The 20,992-nt window shown below is 48.9% G+C and overlaps 1 protein-coding gene across 2 annotated transcripts in view; it reads left to right on the top strand.

Annotated features, from left to right (window-relative positions):
- Nucleotides 1–20,992, top strand: part of LOC144178879 (uncharacterized) — a 38,339-nt gene that overhangs the window by 1,071 nt on the left and 16,276 nt on the right. The window lies entirely within an intron of this gene.

Genomic DNA, 20,992 nt, shown 5'->3' with positions numbered 1-20,992 from the left:
GGTGGTAGCTGTCCTGCGTTTCTTCCCTTGTCTGCTTTTCCTCCACTAACATTCCAATCTTCTTTTAGTTACATGTACAGCCTCATATTTTGCTAGAGCCATGGGGACAGGAATTATAAGGTCGTGTTTCTGACGCACTGCTTCGCTCACATCGGCTGCGTCAGCATAAGTCGAGGCTCGTATCCATTCAGTTAAGATCCAATTCAACACGGGTTCAAACAAAGGTCCCAAATACTGTCGATCCTCACCAAACGAAGTACTGGATGTGAAATCACAGCATGAATGTGGAAAGCTCGGAAACACCACACTTACTCTGATCCGTAGTCTCGCTGAGCGCTATGCAAGAGAGAGATAAATTTTACAATCCTGTGGATAGTACAGATATGTGCAAAGTGCTGGAGTCGATCGCCGTCTTTTATAGTTTCGAACCCCTGTTGCAAATTACAAAAGAATAAATATTAATTAGCTTTCAAAATTCCCTCCCGCCCTGCGTTTAGACAAAAGAAAATGTGGATTGAGTGCCAGTGCATGGTAGCAGTTGAAACGCAAGCCGCTTGTTAAAATATGTCCTATTAAAATTTCGTCCAAAACATTAAGTAAGCCGGGAATGTTTTGAGCCTACATGAGCTGTGGACTCAGACTCCGAGCTCAGTTCTACGGATGTAGAAAATGTATGACGCATTTGGAATTACAAATAATAACCCTAATATATTGCTTGCGGATGTGGACTGTTTCCGCGACCTTTACCGGTTACTCAGAAATGAGAGCGGTCGGGAATCATGCATAGTGCTATGGTATTTCAACTAGAGCTGACAAAGCGCATTTTATGTCACGCTAAGTAGGCTGGTAATGTTGGCTCCATAAGAGCACTGGCGGATCCAGAGGGGTGGTCCAGATGCCCTCACCCCTTCCCGCCTTAATTCTGGAATTTATAACCCCAAGAAGCTGACCCCTGAAGTCATAGAAAAAGTCTAGTTGATCTTTTTTTTATTCCTTGTATTTTCGGTTTTCCGAAATTTCGGTGTATAAAAAGGCTACTATTCTTCCACTGGTTATCATATCCATCATCATCGTCACTGGCAGAAGCTGATACCCCCCTCCCCCTCAGAAAAAAACCTCGATCCGCCTCTGCATAAGAGTATTACAAAGCAGCATTGTAAACCCCACCCTATAGGCTTAGGCACTCACACCGCTTTTTACTCTTTCCGTCGTTATTAGTAGAAATACGCATGATGACAGAACGCTCTATAAATTCAGCAAGCTTTTTCGCCACCCGCCTCGGTGGCTCGGTGTCTAAAGAGCTACTCGGCTGCGCACAAAGTCTACGGTTCCATTCTCGGTCGTCCAGGCTCTCACGCTGGCAAATGAGTGAATGAAATGAATGAATGACATTTATTTAAGGAGGAGTGTGAGGGCCTGGATTGGAATAAGGGAAAAGGGAGATGGGAAGACACACATTAAAAATTAATGTTCGAGGACGAGATGCAAAACTCCACTACCGCGCGCAGCTCCTAGCCCAGGTGTAGTCCCTGCGAGTGAAACCCCAGTTAACCAATTAATTGGATTACTGTTTAGTTCTTGCCTGCTAGATCCAGCTCCATGTTCATCTGTTGCCCTCTGTGGCCCGCAGCAAACCTGACAAGCATGTCAGAAGCGGTGAAGCATGGCTGATCAGAGATTGAAAACAACAGGCCTCTGCAATAAGGATAATAGATAAAGGGTGTCAGGTTGTCACGAATTCATGCGTTGTCGTTTTTTTTTATGGGAGATAAAAAAACAACAAATACTGGATGTCGAATAAGGAAGGAAGAAAATAGAAGGTAGGCAGGAAAGTTAACCTGGTTAGGGCCTATCCTGGACGCGGAAAAGAAACAAATCGGCAAAAAAGACAAAGAATAAGAAGGAGAAATGTTGGAGCAGATAGTAGGCAGGTATGCCAAGCCCAGGGCAGTAAACTTTCAAGTTCAGTGATTGTCACTAGAGTATTTCAATCTATAGTCTTGTGTTTAAGTTCGTCGCCCGCAGGAATCGTATGAGTTTCTTAATCGCCTTGTGAGCTGGTGACTGAGAAGGCCGGTGACATAAAATCTTCTCCTCCGAAAATGCCCGCCGTAAAGAAAAACAAATGTCCAACAGAAAACAAATACCCAACAGACGCGTATGCATGCTCTTACCCGGGTTATTCATTACACATTCAATACCTCTCATGCATCTATACAGCTGACTAGTTTTTCGGCGCAGTAAGCTTTTCGCAGCTAGTGAGTGAGGAGCCTGTTATCCCAGAGCTCGTTAGATACTGCATTAAAGCATGCACTGCAGGGACGATTCCGTTCCTGACTAGTAGTTCAAATTCTCGTCTATGAACTTCCAAAATTGGGAACCAAGGTAATAAATGCTATCGTGTGAAGAGAATTCTAGAAACATTCATCTTTCGCCCAAGTTTCCTGCCGCGCTGCCGAGTTCCGTGAAAACTTAAATTTCCCGCTCAAACTGCAGCGCTTTTGTTCAACGTGCCGTCTGCTCTGCTCAAAGCCGAGCAGTCCCACCGGAGCGAGAAAGAACCACGCGAAAACGTGTTTTATTTCCTTTTTGTCATAGCACAAGGAACCTTGATTGCGATGCTGCTGCCACCTATACACGTGTCCTGAAGGCGCCCGTGCGCGCAGCCATTACTGTCGACGGCTCACGGGCAATGTCAGGAAAGCTAATCAGCAATGCAGCCCAAATACTTCAGACGAGCAATGAATACTCGCGTCCGATTAGCCTGCGAGCAGCTCCAGCCTATAAATCTCTTACTCTTTTTCCCCTAAATTTTTGTAGAATTTCAGGCGAACGTTAGTGTTGAGTAAAGGGAGAGGGCGATGAATGTGACAGGCCGGGAGTTGTGCGACGGGCGCTGCATACCGGCGGCGACGCGGCTGACCTCCGGTGCACACTTATTATGCTGCGCTGCACAAGTGGCTACGCGCTGAGACAGGTGCGAGACTGGAGCGAAATAGGAGGAATGGGCCTGCGCTTGCGCTAGCACAGCAAATGCCAGGCCACGCGGGAAACACAGCGCTGCTTCATGGGGCGCATGCCGGCAGATTCCTTTTATTCTTTTGCTTTATCTCTCAATTTTCTGTGTGAGAGTCACGTCAATTAGAAGCACGGGGAGCTTTCGCCATGAATGCCATTTGGTGGAAACTGGTGTGCGCACATTTACATACGTGAGATGCTCGAATAGTGGTTTTTGTTACATTGAAATAATGTTTCCCTTCCTTACGGCGTTGTCATAGGTACTATAGAGGATTCGGGCTTCAATTTATGAATTTAAACAATAACATTCTTACAGAGTTTATATATTTATATATATATATATTTATATATATATAGCGAACCAGAATGGGAAATGAGGGGATCGTTGAATTAAGACAGAAATGAGAGTTGCAGTCAAGAAAACCTCGGGAAGCAAAGGGGATGATGTGGAAACAGATAAGGAATTTGGAAAGAAAGAAAGTGGAGAAAAAATGCCTGCCGGAGGGTAGCCGAACCCACGACCTCCAGAATACCGGTCTGGTGCGATGACCACTACGCTACCGGCGGGACTATTTTCCCCTCCACTTTCTTGGGTATTTATGTTGAGTATTTCTGTTTCCTGCGCTTGGGGGTGGTAGCCAGCGCCACTCGGACTACTCGGGGTGAAGGGGACCTACGCCAACCCTACGCCGTACACGCGGTGTGAAGAATCTCTCAGAAAGCGAGCAAGCAGACAAACAAGCCCGCATTCCCAGCACGTGGCCGTCAGCTCGTCAATTCTTGGGCTCTGCAGGCGTGCATGTCTGGGTTCGAGCCTGAGGCAGCTTTCTTGTGTAGCGCCAAATCACTGTTGAGGTGAACTCTGCGAACTACACTGTGAGTTCATGTACCGCCTCGTGGGCTCTGCATGCCGTAAAACGTTTATACAAAACCCCGCGTAGTATTTACATTACACGAAAGCGTTGCAGTTGGGTAGTAATGATTTCTGCTTCAGAAGCAACTGGGCTGCGTTCTTTTTACTGTTGAGCGAATGAACTCGGTTACGGACAAATAACGCTATGTCTCAGCAATCGCGTACGCAGAATTTCACTTCGGGTGGAGGAGCCGATCTAAGACAGGAAGAAAAACAAACAAACAAACAAAGAGGAAGCTAAACGAACCTAACACTGAACTGATTCGAAATAAAACAAGAAGCTTCGATATGCCGATTAAGGGTAACAGAGTGGATTCCTAGAGAAGGCAAGCGTGGCAGGGGGCGGCAGAAAGTTAGATTGGCAGATGAGATCAAGTTTGCTGGGATAAATTGGTAGCAGTTCGCACAGGACCGGGATAGTTGGACATCCATGGGAGAGGCCCTGCAGTGGGCGTAGATAGGTTGGTGATGATGATGATGATGCCGTTGGCTTACTCTACATGACATGCTTCCGATTGTTTCGTCAATTTTTACATTTTTGTTGTATGATTGCGTTGTTTAATGGCGCAAGGGCTGTTATGCCAAATACGTTGCGAAATAGCAGATTGTTGTGGTGAGAGCCGACATCGGTGTTGCGTATACGGTCGGGGAGTAGCTTGGGATAGATGAATAATTGTCGCAGTTGTTAGTTTATGATATGCGCAGGGATAGTTATTTTATCCCCCGCCCAGCTTGGAAATTTTGTAGGGGGTGGGGGGGGGGGGGGGGGGGGGCGCCAGCCCTGCGGCTCCCTTGCCCCGCGCCCCTTCGTCAGTGTCTCAACCATGTATTGCATATAGTGTTGTTTTACTCGCAAAATGCCCCTGATACTATTATTGTAAAATATTGTGCGGTGAGTCCCTGTGAAACAAAATAACGAAAGGAATTGTACTTGCGATGGCAATTGAAATTGTTAGTAGTATTATCGGTTGTGGGATACAAACTGGTGTTCAACATAGTAAAGGGCTCCCGCATTAATGGACGTCACCCAGGATTTCATCATATAATATCATGTGTGACTGGATCCTAGCTAACCAACACAGCTAACAGCTGTCTTCTTGATGGATTCACCGCTTTATGTTCCCATCAACTCCCCATTTCTTTTCTAGGCCTCTGGCATTCGAGTGGGCAGTGTTGCTCAGATAAAAAAAACGCGTCTAGTACTAGTTCTCCAACTTTGTTTTCAACTTTCACTTCACTTAAGTCGGAGAGGATGCTTTGAATGAAGAAAACACGGTAGTTTTCACGAGTTCATTTGTGACACTTCACGGTTGTCTTCCGTGGCTAGACAGAGGGTGACAGATCAAGCTTTTGTTTATACTGCATTAAAAGGCTGCCAGTATCAATTCGGCCTCCTCCCAGCGAGCGAGTCTATTGGCGGTGAGATCTTTGAGTGGCGCCCCCTGGCTCTGACGTCGGCTTAGGGATTCGCGCCGCTGTCGTCTGCTACACTCCGCTTGTGAGGGGCAACAGTGCCTGGGCTAGAAATCGCCCGCTTCGTTGCTGTGGTGCGTTAAAAAGCGTATTTCTAGCGACTCAGTTATTTTGCCAGCTTCTGACGCATCTGAATTATTTGAAGCTGTATCCCCCACAAGTTTGCAACACACGAAGAGACACAGAACAACTTTTTTCAGAGTATCGGTCAGAAGATCGTGTGTAACTCGTCCTTTCTTGCTTATTCGCGAGGATCAGCGATCAGAGCTTCTCGATAAGTATTCGAAATTCGTAGGCTTCCCTGCAGTATTTTTGAGATGCTCCTATGAAGACTCAACAGTCTAATACTACGTACCAAGCAGCGGCCTCTGCAGACTCATCGCGCGGCAGGAAATAAAGCGGCTTTCTTTTGTTTCTTTCGTTGTTGTCTTGTATCGGATTAATGTTTCTTGCTTTTTTTTTTCTGCCCAACGCATTAATTTTTCTGCGCCGTCACCAACTTCTTATTAGGAGGTTTCGGGATGTTTGGGAGCCTCACAAAGGTCGTGTGGATATTTCCTTCATTTTGTATGGCATACATTCCCTTCTTCACAAATCGGCTTTCATTACGGCTGCGTGCAAGAAGGTGCATATCCGCAGCGTGCTTTGTTTATTCACATGCAAATACAATGACAAGGTTTGTGCTACGCCACCGCGATCGCGCCCTAAACAACGTGGTCCACAGTACTCGAAGGTGGCTTTTGTGCCCCGAATTTCTGTCGTAATTATATCGTTATCATAACGAACTGACTCTCAACTCGAACAATGATGACATAATTACGGCGTTGAAGGCATGATATACTCGCTAACTAAGTAATAAATAGTATACCTGCATATATTACAAGACTCGAAACCGAAGAATTCCAAGTAGCTCTTTATGGCTTTTCAACCCTTCCAGGCGCGAAGGACAAATCCTATTCTACTCGGGATGGCGTTCTATGATTTGAAAAAAAAATGACTTTTACTCTCTTGTCCTGGACTGAGGACCCGGCCCACTAACCAGATCGATTTAATGGTTAAACAAAGTTTTCCCCTGCTCCCCTTACTCCTCCTCCTCCTCTTGAGTGCAGTTTTCCTATAACGCATATCCGAATATCGGGAATATATGGCTGTGCAAAATGTTCCGAAATACCCCTCCAGGTCTTAGCAAACATATATGTGTTACTATAAATTTAACGAAGACGTGACTCGTTTTGCTCAATAAACCTCCATACTGGTTAGATGCCTGGTATAAGATCAGCACGCGCGTATATACACACTGGGTTATTTGGAACTCAACCTACAGTTTTTGCAGTCTATAGTGCATGTCGGCAAACTTTCATGCCTTGACAACGTAAAGTGATGTGACAAAACGCGTTCTAGCGTTCGGCTAGGTTGCAAAAACTGTTTTAACTTACATATGATTACCGGGAATCGTGATGCCTTCTGCCAAAGCCGACAGCCCTGAAGGCCTAGAATTTGTTTTGGCCTTCCATTTTCGCTGTTGTCGGTTATTAGCAGCTGACTGTTCCTTTTGTTCGAATGCTTACATGAGAAGCTGACGCCTAGCTCCGACTGTTCGCGCTCCGCGCAGGACCGGCTTCGCAAGGAATGGGGTGGCGCCGGCAATGTTTCTCCCGTAGCGGTATCCAAAACTATACTTTAATTGACACCATGAGCTAGCGTATGCGATTTTAAGCCTATTATTATAATAAAAAGTTACCCACACTCCAATTCTGGTGCGGACAAGCATCAGACGTTGACCTAACGCAAAGAAACAGCAGGGAGAGCGATACCGAGTGAAGCAGACGACAAATGTGAGAATCCCTAAGCTGACGTCACGGAGGCGCGCTTCGCAGCGCCACCTGTGTTCGCGCTCACCGCCAATACTAGTTAGGTCCGTTAATGAATTGCACACGGAGCCACCATCCTTGCCACACAGCAGTGTGGCATTCTCCCTGGTGTCTCACTTGTGCGGTGAGCTAGCTTCTTAAAAACGGCCACTTTAGATTCTTCCAGCCCATTACACATGCACCAAGGCTTCACTAAATTCAAACACGTCCGCGCAAAACGAGAACACAACGAGACCAGCGGCGCATCTCGGGAAGCGCCCGTAACTGCGAACATGCACCTCCGTGGGTGGACGCACTTCCGATTCTCACGCAACTGATTGCCGAACCCTCCTTTTTTCCACTACAAGAACACCACTAGTAAAGGCGCATACAAAAACAACAATTGGTGGCTTTTTCGACCACGTTGCAGGTGACGCAATCCCGCTAAGTATTGCTAATCGCGGTGTGCGCCATAGGTGGTTGTTATCAAGTCCGCTTTGCGTGAACATCGCGCTCCACTGTTTTACGCTTCGCAAAGCTCGCTCTTTGGGTGCGCTGCTGACTAAGTTTGGCGCATTTCCCAAAACCAGCCGTGATTGGTTGTGCAATTACTTAGCGCTTTTGCAGGGGGCACCGAATGCCAAACAGACTATGAAGTACGTCGTGGCGCGCCCACGGCATTACTTGGAAGTCACAATTGCGATAAGAGCGAGCCGCCAAAAATAATGGCAGCGTCTGCTGGCGGATGCGCAGATAGCGGTTGTGGAAAATGGCGTCAATAGAGAATTTTAGCTGACCGTCTTTCACGCTCCGCTCCGCTCTCATAGCGAGCGGGAGCGCCATTGCGCATGCGTGGCGCGCTAGGCCGCGAACGGCATTGGCTCCGGTTGTGCTGAGCGTGCCGCCGATACCGGAGCGGACCGTCGAAAACGGTTAGCTAAAACTCTCTAATATTTCCATGGCGCTGGGCCTCGCAGCCGGGCCGGCGCGCATGCCCTGTGCAAGCCCCGAAGAGCGGCACGCTTGCCGGTTGACGTGCAACGCAGCTGCCCGTAGGGCGGCAAGAGCCTGGGACCCTCACGTAACGGGGAGTGGCTTTATCTGCCACGGTCGATAGAATCGAGATTCCACTCATTTTGCTTGTGAGGAACGGTATGTGGTTGGTGACGATGATGACAGGTATACGCCGTGACGTACATACGTGCGAAGTCAACACATTTGCCTTTTACACAAAGGCAAGTCTGTAGCCTATACCGACTATTTCGGTACCAACATTTCTTCGAAGAGTTTCGTCAGCACCGTTCAGATATGGCCAGTTGAAGCGGAACTCGCGCTTGTAGATAAGTGTGTGTTGCGAAGTGTACGGGCAGACGAGCAGATTGCAAGGCGTCTCTGAACACGCCGCGTGAGCATGATGCGAATCTAAAAGCCCCTCCCTTCCTTCTTTGTACATAGGCTTAACATCTGTTCGCTGTAATATGTGTGCACGCATGTTTATCCCCGCCGCTATCGTAGTCGCGACCAGATTCTCCCTGACCAAAGCAGACAAGCAATGAGCACGATCCGTGTATTTCTTGTCGAAGTACAAACCTATGCAGTCGAGAATCAAGCGCGGAATTTCCTATGATTTGCAGCTATTTTGGGTGTATAGCGGGGGGGGGGGATTTAGTGAATTGAGTCTGGTGAGAGAGAGAGAGAGAGAGAGAGAGAGAGAGAGAGAGAGAGAGAGAGAGAGAGAGAGAGAGAGAGAGAGAGAGAGAGAGAGAGAGAGAGAGAGAGAGAGAGAGAGAAATGTCTAGTGAATAGGGGAAGAGGTTAGCCCCATTAATGGCGGGGAGCTGACCTGCACGCGCAGACCGATTTCAGATGCTGACGCTGAGGAACGGAACAGCTAACGCAACTTGTAGCGTAATCGAGAATTTTACGCTGAATGGCGACGCCGCGGACCTGTGAGCGGATTTGATGGTCCGGTTCGGGCGATGAGGACGTCGATGGACCTCACAGAGCACGAGTAGAACGGTTGCGTGTTGGCGATGTCGTCGCCTTGGTGCACGACAATTGCGTACTTGCCTTCGCGGATATGTGTAATAATTGCGCTTGACCTTAAATCCGAAAGACTCCGAAAAAACACTCTACGTCCATGTGCGAACGGCAATGGGGTCTCTGCAGTTTTCATTCCTTGGGTCACAGGTGGTTGGTAACAGCAAGAGATTCCGCAGGGCCCTAAAATGATCGATAATGATCTGCTTAAAAATGCGCCGATACTCTGGCACGACTTTCCGTGAACGCGCTTGTAGTGTCAATTTGCCGGCGGCTTCGTGTTTTAGGACTGCTAGGTGTCCTAGGACTTCGTGTCCATGAGCTGTTGGACGAAGTTCCCATAGAGAGTATACTACTTGCCAACACTCTTCACTGGTCGTGTGTCACAGCCCTTGCGACTGATTTTACGTTTCAAACTGGCGGCTACGGATAATAAGAAACCAGAGTTTTCGATTTTACGCTGTTGGGGAGCGCTGTGCGCTCGCATTCCGCGATGGTTGAAGTGTAGGTGGCGTTCGGGCGTACGCATATCCTGGACTGAGCCGTTCTCGAACACTGCACATCCGGTCCCCCGTCTTTCCCAATATTCAGTCACAGCCACTCGATGAAGGATATCTCCCTTTAATCGAGTGGCCGGGATTCCATTCCGCGATTGATTGCGTCATCGACCCCAAGGGACACTGTGTGGTCCAGGCTGCAGATACAGCAGAACGCTTTTCGAAACGCTACAGTGAGTGGATCATTCCTGAACATTTTCAGAACGTTATATATGGATAAAGGGGTTTGGGCAGCTAAGTCTAGCAGTATTGCGTGTCACAAATCGAATGCTCTGAGAAGCATGCGCCAAGAGAGAGAGAGAGAGAGAGAGAGAGAGAGAGAGAGAGAGAGAGAGAGAGAGAGAGAGAGAGAGAGAGAGAGAGAGAGAGAGAGAGAGAGAGTTTACATTTGACAGACAAATAGTCTTTTTTTTAGAAATCGAAAACTCAGGAGAACTTCTTCATTGAACATTTATATACTGAAAAACACGGAACCTTTTCCCTTTCGTGCGCTTTGAAAAGGCACCGCACCTACATGGTAGTTCACGATAAATGCCTCGATGAGCGCTCGCTTCCGCCTTTGCAGGCGGCCGCTCCCCTCACTTCAGGGCAGCGTTCGATGTAAGCGTCCCAGGAAATGTTCCTGGCGTGGCCCTCCTTGACACAACATACACATGTGTGAGCGTTCCGCCGCTGATTCCCCGTGATGCGTGGACAGATCTCTTTTTCTAATCTAGTTGCCAGATAGGGCGCTATAATGTATTGTGTTGTGAGGGCACAGACCGGAAACACATATCTCTAACCAGGATCCGGGTTGGTTTTTTTTTTTTTTTTATCGCGTTGTGCCGCATCATTATTGCCGTCCTTCAATTTTGCCGTGTTGACGCGATCCCTAAAGCCAGCAATGAAATAGTTAAGTGATAATTGGTAGCTATCCACTTTCCTTGAACAAAGGGGGCTCGCTTCCACGCTCGCTAAAAATCTGCAGGTGGTGTAAATTAGTCTAAGGCCCACTACTACGGCGCACCTGATAAACCAGCTATTGCTGACGCACGCACGCACGCAAAGGGTTGTTCGCTTTCGTGTAAAACCCGATTTTACCGTATTTTTACACCCCGAACATCTTTGAGGAGAATCGGGTTAAACACGACTTCTCCTTGTATGACCCTTTTCAAAGTATCGATCTGCACAATCGTGGACTGACGGTCCGGCGTCTTCAACCAGTACTTGCTGGAAGCAATACCTACAAGCACAACTTTCGAACTCGTTGAGTATTGGCATGACTCCACCGCTCCCTAGCCCAGGGTGACAAATGCTGCACTGACATTGTTGTGCCTTGTTAATGGAAGCTGTGATGTCGAAGAAACTTTCTCCCTGCTGAGATACGTTCAGCGATCGGACAGGTCTCACCCATGGAGACCGACATACTGCGCATGCAGATGATAAAATACGCAAGCGAGGATACGTGAGCGAGGAGCCTGTGGCTTCAAGAATGGAATGGAATGGATGACTTTATTACAGGAGGAGGCCAATAGGCCCTGGTGTGGGGGACGGGGAAAAGGGGAGGGGAAGATTGTTCATATAAAGTCTGCACTGCACTGTGAGCGTTCACTTAGCACGATATGCACAGGTGAAGTTGTGACGAGGGCACTCTACTACGACCATGATTGGGGTATCCAAAAGGAGCCGTTCAGGAGCCACAAGGGGTGTGTTTGGGGGTACATCTAGAGAGAGGGTGAACGATCCGCCATCATACTACTTTATAGAGACCTGTTTTGAGACCGAATTCTGTAATCTTCTGTAAAATTTGGGGGTTGTTTCTGACGTGTTGGACATGTTCTTCAGAAGTCGTCGGGCGTACGTGCGTCGTAAGGAACTGGTCGCGGTCAGTCGAGTAAGCTGAACAAGCCCAGATGAGGTGGAAAAGATTCGGTGTATTGTTGCTGCCACAGTAGGGGCACCGAGGACTAGCAAGGTGCCTATGCGTTGTCCATTTGGAGATGACGTCCGGAGTGTAGGCCGAGTCAGCGTAGACTTTATTAGCGAAAATTTCTCCTGTTCTTGGCAGGGACTGCAGAGGAGCAAGAAAACCAGGTGGTGAGGCGTCGGCAAGCCGTTGCCGGCTGAGGTTCTTAATTCGACTCGGTCTAAACATCGTGTATAAATCCGGGCGGCAGCACTCGGATGCTGAGTGCCTCTCCCGGGCTCCAATGGAATCTGCAGACGACGACGATTACGACGCACCATTTGTCGGAGCAATACACCCGTCCGTTATCGCCAAGAAGCAGCGAAAAGCAGAAGTCAACCACTTGTTGACTTCTTGGAATGACGTACGCACGTTATTCCGAAAGCATTCACAAGAGGATTGTCATCTTTCTTGCTACAAAACAATGTATCATTCACAAAGAACTTCACCGCTATTGGTGCAAGTAACCTCCTAGTCATACCCGAAACTCTACGCCATGAAATATTACAAGCTCTTCATGACGGCCCCACCACTGTCCACTGAGGCTTGTACGTTGGCCTGAGTTGAACAGAAATATAACTGGCCAGGGCTCTCAGCAGCTGTCAGGCACTATGTATGCACACGTCGCGATTGTAAATGACGTAAAATGCCACAGGGACGACCTGCCGGCCTGCTGCAACCGCTTCAGATTCCCGAAAAACCTTTCGAACAAGTTGAAGTGGACTTTTTGGGCCCTTTTCCGCTTTCGTCTTAGGGGAACAGATGGGTGGTAGTGGCGACCGATTATCTAACCTGCTTCGCAGAGACAAAGCCTCTGCCTAGAGGAACAGCGGAAGAAGTGGCCCGGTTCTTTTTGGAGACACGATGCGCCGTCGATTGTCATTACAGACCGCGGAACCGCCTTCACGTCCGTGTCGTGGGAACCGTTATGATACTCAGCGAGACTTGCCATACGAAGACAACGGCCTACCACCTGCAAACCAACGAGTTAACTGAGCGCACCAACAAAACGATCGCAGGTATGCTCTGGATGTATGTGGATGTTGACCACAAGAACTGGGATACCATCTTACCGTACGTTACTTTCGCATACAACACGGTGCAACTGGAGACAACACGAGTCACGCTCTTCAGACCAGTCTACCGCCGCGATGTTTCCGCTATGCTGGACACTATGCTGCCTCACACAAGGGACGACCCTGACGGCGCCGGAGAGTTCACACAGCGAACAGAAGGAGCACGGCAACTGGCTCGCGTGAGCACCAGAAATCAGCAGCGCTACGACGCCAACCGCTGCAATCTGCGCCGCAGACAAGTGGACTACCACCATGGTGACATGGTGTGTGTGTGGGCGCCTCCTCGTCGACGCGGGCTCTCTGAGAAACTGCTTAGACGGTACTGTGGGCCTTGCAAAGTATTGCGTCAGTTGAGTGACGTGACATACGAAGTCGTTCCAAATGGCGTTGTGCTGACATCACGGCGTGAGCCTCAGACTGAAGTCGTCCATATGGTCCGCACGAAGCCCTATTATTCAAGATAATGCGACGTTGTACACCTGCGTTATAAAGACTGTTCAGGCGCTTTCCTTACTGTCCTCAGCATCGGGACTATGCCCTGTGTGGGGGAGCGTCTACTACAGATCGGCGCCACCAAGACGACGACGAAGAAAGGCACTTCAGACTGGTAGGAGAGCCCGTGGAGGAGACCCCGTGAACGACACAAGCTCAAGAATGATGATACGGATCAACGGCGCTTCGCATCAGGCCACGTTTTTGGCTACTCCCCTCCTTTAGTACTAGATGCACAAGTTCGCCTATATATATATATATATACATATATATATATATATATATATATATATATATATATATATATATATATATATATATATATATATATATATATATATATATATAAGAGAAGAAAAACTTCGAACAAGGTAAAAGCACGATTGTGGCCTACGTTTCAGCTAAGAGAACTTGCTTTCCTCAATATATATATATATATATATATATATATATATATATATATATATATATATATATATATATATATATATATATATATATTGTAACGTAGTCTTTTGGTTACATACTGCCGCTACTGTAGCATGAAGATCGGAAGGAAAAAGTCGAGACGTCGAAGAGGTTTTAAAGTTAACTTGTTTACTTTACAGATGACATTGGTGACATTTAGCACATATGAATTAAAATGAATACACTTGTTACATAGATGAGAAAGACAGTCAAAGATTAAGGGTACTTAGCGGGACATAGTTGGCGGGCGAATGGCTCCCGGCGGGAGGGCACGACGACCGGCAGCAAGCGGCTCTCCTGGTGTTGCTCTCCCTCTCGCCAGAGGGGCCGCGTTATATTTGCTTTGGGGGGACGCATTGGGGGAAAAAGCGCATTCTAGCGTGTGCGGACTATCGGGAGCAAGTCTTAGGCACACCCGCAGCCAATCAGAAAGACGCTTCTAAGCTCCAATCAGACATGTCCCCGCCAAAGTGAAAAGGACCAAAAACACAGACACAAGGTTTCGACTCGAAAACGCGCGCTTGGAGAATTACGGGCGTAGAGCAAGTAGTTAGACAAAACGCACTAAAGTAAACAGGGGAAAAGGGAAGGTCGTCGGAAGAACACAGCGGGCCCGCGTAGGCGCGCAACGGGGGGTCGGAGACGCCAGTGCGTGCGGTAACAGAAGCCGAGGCGAGGGTTCGCTTCCCCCAACAGCCGTCGTCTCCCGGTCGGCCGACGGGCAGACACACGCGCCGGAGCCGTTTCTCAGAAAAAAAGGCCAGGGCCCAGCCGCGTCCGAAGCGCTTTTACACACAACACTTTGGAGGAAGAGCCCTGGCTGCGGGCACAGAACGCAAAAACCGAACGAACAACATCAAGAGACCTCGGCTTCGCGACAATATATAACTATCTTTGAAGGGCTATGTCAAATGGTCGGTCTTGGAGTTAAAGCTCTTATGTACGTCTCGTGGCTCACGAGGGTTGCAACCACCGGCTTCTCCGATTTATACCATGTAAGCTGTGGCAGACGATTGGCCGCAAAGGTCGGGGGCATTCATTGCCCGGCGAGCTGCAGACCCACAATCTTCTTCGGCAGCGTGCACGAATGTTTGCGGGGTCACGCTCAAGTGGGCGCCTGATTCACGTGTGCGCACGTGGAAGCCTGCGTTACATTGGGCTCCTGCGGTTTTTATCGCTGACCCACGCGGGCCTTCGTGTAACAAGTATTTCAACGTGTTTGGGCGTTCCATAGGTGGTCAAGAGGAATTCGTAGCCCCTCTCAGGTGGTCTAAACCCTAAGGTGGCCGTAATTGAATTCCGCACCTTCTCAATTCTCAACTAAGGCGCCTCGTAGTCCAGGGAAGAGCTTCGGTGGGTTAGTGCACCTGCCAGATTTTTCTTTATCAAAGAATGTCATGTATGACGGGAGCCAAATAAAATCGTTGAGCCTTACTCAAGTTTTCCAGCTGAACTTTATCCTGATCAGTATACCAGCCGGCTAAGGTAAAAAGCATTGAGATTTTCTTAATTATGTTTCTGTACAATTTTTCATGAATCTCTCTTACGCCTCTATATAACGCTTCTGTTGAACACGATTCTTCTACCTTTCAGTTTAGTTTATACCAGGCTGCTAGGGGGGAAAACAGCATTATCCGCGCGTTCTTTACAACGCATCGTTAAATTCATCGTCGAGACTTCCTAGCTGGTGGGGATGACCTAACGCAATGCCAGAGCAGCCGTTCTACTTCTTGACACAAGGACTAACGGTCTTGCTTCCAATAACACTGGGGAATATGTCACTGTCCTTTTGAGGAGACAGTGAAGACAGTGCCGGGTCACTTACCCTTCACTATAACACGAGGATCGCATTGAAATGTAGGAGGAGGATGTGGGGTTTTCTTGCTTGTTTATTAATACACCCGTCGTCGCATTCGTTGCGCTGACCAATTCTGTGAATGTGCTCGATGATTTGATTTATTGATTGAGGGGTTTAACGCGCCGACGCAACGCAGGCGATGAGGCACGCCGTAGTGGAGGGCTCCGGATTAATTTTGACCACCTGGGGATCTTTATCGTGCGCCGAAATCTCGTACACACGGGCGTTTTTGCTTTTCGCCTCCATCAGAAAAGCGGCCGCCGCGGCCGGGAATCGAACCCGCGACCTCGTGCTCAGCAGCGCAACGCCTTAGCCACTGAGCCACCGCGGAGGGTGAATGATTTAATGCGTAAAGAGCGTCCCTCGCAGTGTCTTTGTCGCTGCCTCTTTCCGTGGACATTCAGCTAAAGGACGTTTTAGGGCCGTGGGCATATCCCAAACGTGCTTTAGGGGCTACAAAAGGTCTGATAGAGTACCTGCAACACACAGGTCTAGACCAGTCTCTGTAAATAACTCAACGTTTCTGTGCGCATCAAGTTCTTGAACATCATCGCCATCATCTTCATCACGTCATCAACTGGCGTAGCAGCTTAGGGATTTTCGCCCGGCTAACATCGCCAGACTTCATTAAAGATCGTTCTCTCTCTCTCTCTCTCTCTCTCTCTCTCTCTCTCTCTCTCTCTCTCTCTCTCTCTCTCTCTCTCTCTCTCTCTCTCTCTCTCTCTGCCTCCTTCCATTGAGGAATGAACCTTGAATTGTTTCTAGGAGAAATCAGTAAACGGGCCCAGTTCTGTTCTCCTTCGAATTCCGATTGCCGAGAATGACGCGGTTCTTGCTTGATCGTAAACGGCCGCGTTTCAAGGTACAAGAAGATTTCTAGAAACAGACCCTTGGAATAAGTGCTCGAACTAAGCTATAAGTTCAAAACGGCCTCCTTGTGCTTCGGCTCGGAATGGCTGCATGCGCCGACTTTTCGGAAGAAATGCATGACTCGGCATGCCACGCCTGCCCATTCTTCTCTTCAGCTAACTTGAAACTGACGATAACTGGGTACTCAAAACGCTGCCGCTCGCACTTGGCGGTTATTTAACGGATGTCCTTCGTAACTTGTTTGTGGTTCTTGCCGATAATCGAGGCTATATTGCGGTTAGAAATGCGGGCGCGGCTATCAGTGGCGCCCTTTGGGCTCTGCGAAGCACAATCGGCCAGGGCACATAAGTGAGCTGGCGGTTGGAAATCGAAGTACCTTCAAGCGCCCGGGTGAAACACGGCCCCATACGCTCGCGCGCCGCGGGAACGCCTTCTTGGGCGGTAAACTCCGCCGCACAGCGATAGGAGCCTGCGCCCGCGACCAGACTAACTGTAAACTGATACACTTCCTGTGATACCCATCTTCTCACGCGGTCGGGCCGGGTCGCTTGCGTGTTTGTACTGCAATGATTCGGAAGCATTTTTTTTTTTTTGGGGGGGGGGGGGGGGGGGGAAACACGCTGTTCTCAAGAGCAGCAGTGAAGGATTTTTTTTCAGTAACTCTCAAGTGGGCATTGTCGGAGAGTCGTGAACTGTTTTAAAGACGATTGTCTTTCTTGAGCTACTTAAAAGCAGAAATTTCGGTCTGGCTGTATGTCTGTCTCTGACTCGATTCAGCAACCCGACCAAAGTGAAGCAAAAGCTGCGCAATATTCTTATATACCCACAGCCAAACCTAAAAGTCTTAAGTCCGGTGTCAGAGTTCATACCTGCCAACATTGTTGAACAAGATCAAGGCATTACGAAAATATAAAGCAGAAAATCAATACATAGAAAGAGAGAGAAAAAAAACTTTATTTCTGGTCAGATTAAGACATGCGTCGTACTCTTCCGCAAGAAGAATCATGGCCCGCTGGTCAACGAGGGCCGCCGACGCCAACCACACTCGCCAGTTGGGAGGAGGGGGGTTAGTGTAATGAAGAGACTGCTGGGCAGCGGGGCAGGAGAAAATGATGTGCTCAACATATGCGTACTTAGCGGGGCAGTTGGGACAGTATGGGTCGGAGCGATAGCCATAGTGGTAAAGACGTGCCGCAGTGGTGAGGGTGTTCAGCTGGATTGCCCGAAGGGTGTGCACTTGTGCAATGGATAGGGTAATGTGTGGTGGCGGAAGAGTCTGTAGCGAGTGCCGGAGGTGTTGGTAGTGCTCTTTGAGGGTTTTCTTGTAGAAATATGCCTCGTCCGCCATGGGAGGGAAAGGCCAAGGGATCACCGGCGCCCGGCTAGTAATCTCGCGGGCCAGCTGGTGAGCCAGCTGATTGCCAATAATCCCTGAGTGGCCCGGCACCCACACCACAGCGACCGAGGCAGGGGAGAGGAGCGAGAGAGTTTCAGAGAGGTCGTCATGCAGATCTTCGGCAATTCGGTTGTCGCGAAGAGCTCGAATCGTCGCCATGGTGTCGGAGCATATGCGATAGCGGGTGGAAGGGGGTAGGGAAGTTAGTTCTCTAGTTTCGTGAACGATCGCCGCGAGTTCGAGAGCTAAGGGAGAAGTAGGATGGGAGTAAGGGCCTGCTGTGGAGGTTATTGGGGTGTCAGTGGGGCGGGACATAATTACGCAAGCAGTGGAGCCGCAAGCTGGGTAATATGCCGCGTCAACATAGCATGTGACAGTGTCCGGGGGGAAGGGGTCGCGGTTAAACGCGCGAGCTTGCCGTCTGCCCTCGTGAAGGTGTGGGGTCATGTTGGATGGAATGGGGGCACAGCGGAGGTTACTGGGAAGGGGCCATTGGGGGGTGTGCAGGGGAAAGTCAATGGGCCTGATGCCCGCCCGCTGAAGCAGCCAATGGCCCTGCGCGGAGCCAGACAGGCGGCCCAGCTGTCGATCTCTGTGGAGGCGCAGAAGATCAGGAAGAGGAAGGAAGAGACCTGTGGCATATAATTTCTCTGTAGAGGCGTGTGTTGGGAGACGCAGGGCAGCTTTGTAAAGTGTGTTAAGGGCAGATAGAACAATTCGCATATGTGCCTGTGTTAATGTGCAGTATGGGAGACAGTACAAGATTTTGTTCAGGGCGAAGGCTGTTACCAGCTGACTGGCTCTGCGTTCATCGATGCCCCCAAGCCGCTTGACCACCCGTCGGACCAAGTGAGTCACTTGGTGGCATGTGGTGATCGTGGACTTTATGACACGGGAGAAGGAGTGGTCTTGGAGGGGAAATTCTATAACCCGGCAGGATGAAGCTCGAGTGATATTTACAGTGTACCTTTATTAAAAAGTTCATGGATGATTGGTTTTCACGATAGCAAATGAGAGACTACATCAACGACAGGAAACCGTCGCCTGCTGTTGCCCGCGCCACCTCCTGGTAGCATTTAAGAAATCAAACGGCAATAGCAACAGAAGGTTCCACAAGATGGAATCTTTCCGCTTGGAACGCTCGTGGAGCAGGGCAACGTGGTTCTATAAACTTTGTAGTGGGGTGCCTCAATTCACGCGCGCCTCCGCCGTACGGCTGCGCTGGCATCGAGACACCCGACTTGGAGCAGTGGAACGCGGTAAATTTAAATTGACGAGCAAACCTCTAGCGTGTTATCTTGGGAGGAACGAGAAGGGAGAGGAACTGCATGAGAGGTGAGCGGAAAAGAGAATGGAGGCATTTGCAACGAAATGAGCAGATACGAGACCAATTTTTTTTTCCAGGCGCTCATCTTTCATCATCATTGTCTGTTGCGGTCATGCCTGTTGCGGGGTTGGGGGAACGGGTGTCAGGAAAGGGCTCCAGGAGCCGAAACGAAGCGATGGTGTAGGTCCGCGGTGGTTATGAACACCGTAACCTATACCAAAGATGTTACGGGAGGCAGTGCAAATAACAGAGCCCGTGTTTGGATTTGCCGCGATATATTTACATGCTGTTGGCTATCACAACCCCAGCCAGGCGACACACCACACACACAACTTAGTCCTCTCCTTTCGGCAGCATAAACAGTCGTATCAAAACATGAAGACTCGAGGGTCTTTTTATTGATTGCCTCCATATGGCTCCATGTATCCCTATGAAGCCCCTTCAAAGGCGGCTTCACTACTAACACACGAACATGCATGTACATGCTCGCGCGCTCACTTAATAGCCTTCACTTAACTGATCATGCCATGATGGAGTCAGTATTTTGTTATTTTGTGTGTTCTTGTCCTGTTTGAAAGTTGTGTCGCAAAGCTTTCTGGTGTATTACATTTCACCTGATATTAGGAACACGAGAGAGCGAACACGCTTTTAAAACAGTTTTAAAAAGCTGTGCAGGCTTCGATGCGTAAGCGTGCAGTGGCGGCAAATGAGAGGGCACAAGGCGTAACAACTGAATTGTGATGTATAAAAACAAACCAACAAATGAGACTAGTGTATATATACGTCGCAAAAACAATAATATCAACATGGCAGAGAAAATGTAATATAATCACAAGCTTTGGAAAATACACTCAGCCGCATACACAGCTTCCGGCACGTGGGCCAAAGAAGCTAAATCTTTGCCCATTCACTTCTTTCGAGCAGTTCGTGAACGTCCGGGCAGCAGATTTGAACGCATACAGTTACCATGCTTATATCAGTACACCCTTTTGGGGCTTCGCGACCATCTTGACGGCACGTTTCTATTCGCTAGCTTGCATCTGGCGTAACAGTCGCGTCAAGCCAATGCGCCACTGCGCGCCGTAGTACGTGTTAGTTCGGCCCCTTTCTCTCACCGTTGAACGAAGCCGAGAGCTGCAGTCGCGCTCAGTTACTGCCTTTCTTTTTGCCTGTTAAATGCCTGTGCCTGCTTTATAAGCACTGTTTGTTGCGCTGTGCGAAGCGAAAAGTGCTGACCACAAATCTTGGCTCCATTCAGGTGCATAGTCGTAGCGGCGGCTCTCGAAGCGATAAGACGGCTCCGAGTGGACGAGGGGAGCAGCATTTTTTTTTTCTCAGAACGTTTTATCGCGACCTTGTCTTGGCAAACAATTGATTGCGTTTGTTACCACTTACTGGCTCATATTTATTGGAAGGCCACGTAACCTAAGCTGAGAAGTGGCATTGGGCTGCACGGAAAGTTTGGCCAAACGTCGAGCTCTGCGAAAAGCCCGAATGTGGCGCGCGTCTCTCTCTCTCTCTTGCTTGCTACTTGCAGGCTTGCTTGCCCACTTATTTGCCTAATGACTGGCTTGTTGGCGTATTTTCGACCATTTTTAGGTTAGCCCTGTCCGTCAGTAGCCACGCGATCACAAAAGTGCAGCCGGAGAACCAGTTCCGGGAACAAACTCCCAATTGCGGCACTCCCTGCAAGGCTAGGTCCTCCCACT

Source organism: Haemaphysalis longicornis, unplaced genomic scaffold (assembly GCF_048455015.1).
Source record: "Haemaphysalis longicornis isolate Haplotype H1 unplaced genomic scaffold, Haemaphysalis longicornis Haplotype H1 scaffold_4, whole genome shotgun sequence".
In the NCBI taxonomy this organism is placed as follows: domain Eukaryota; kingdom Metazoa; phylum Arthropoda; class Arachnida; order Ixodida; family Ixodidae; genus Haemaphysalis; species Haemaphysalis longicornis.
Note: the sequence above shows the minus strand (reverse complement) of the source record. Positions and strands in the feature narration are given on the sequence as shown.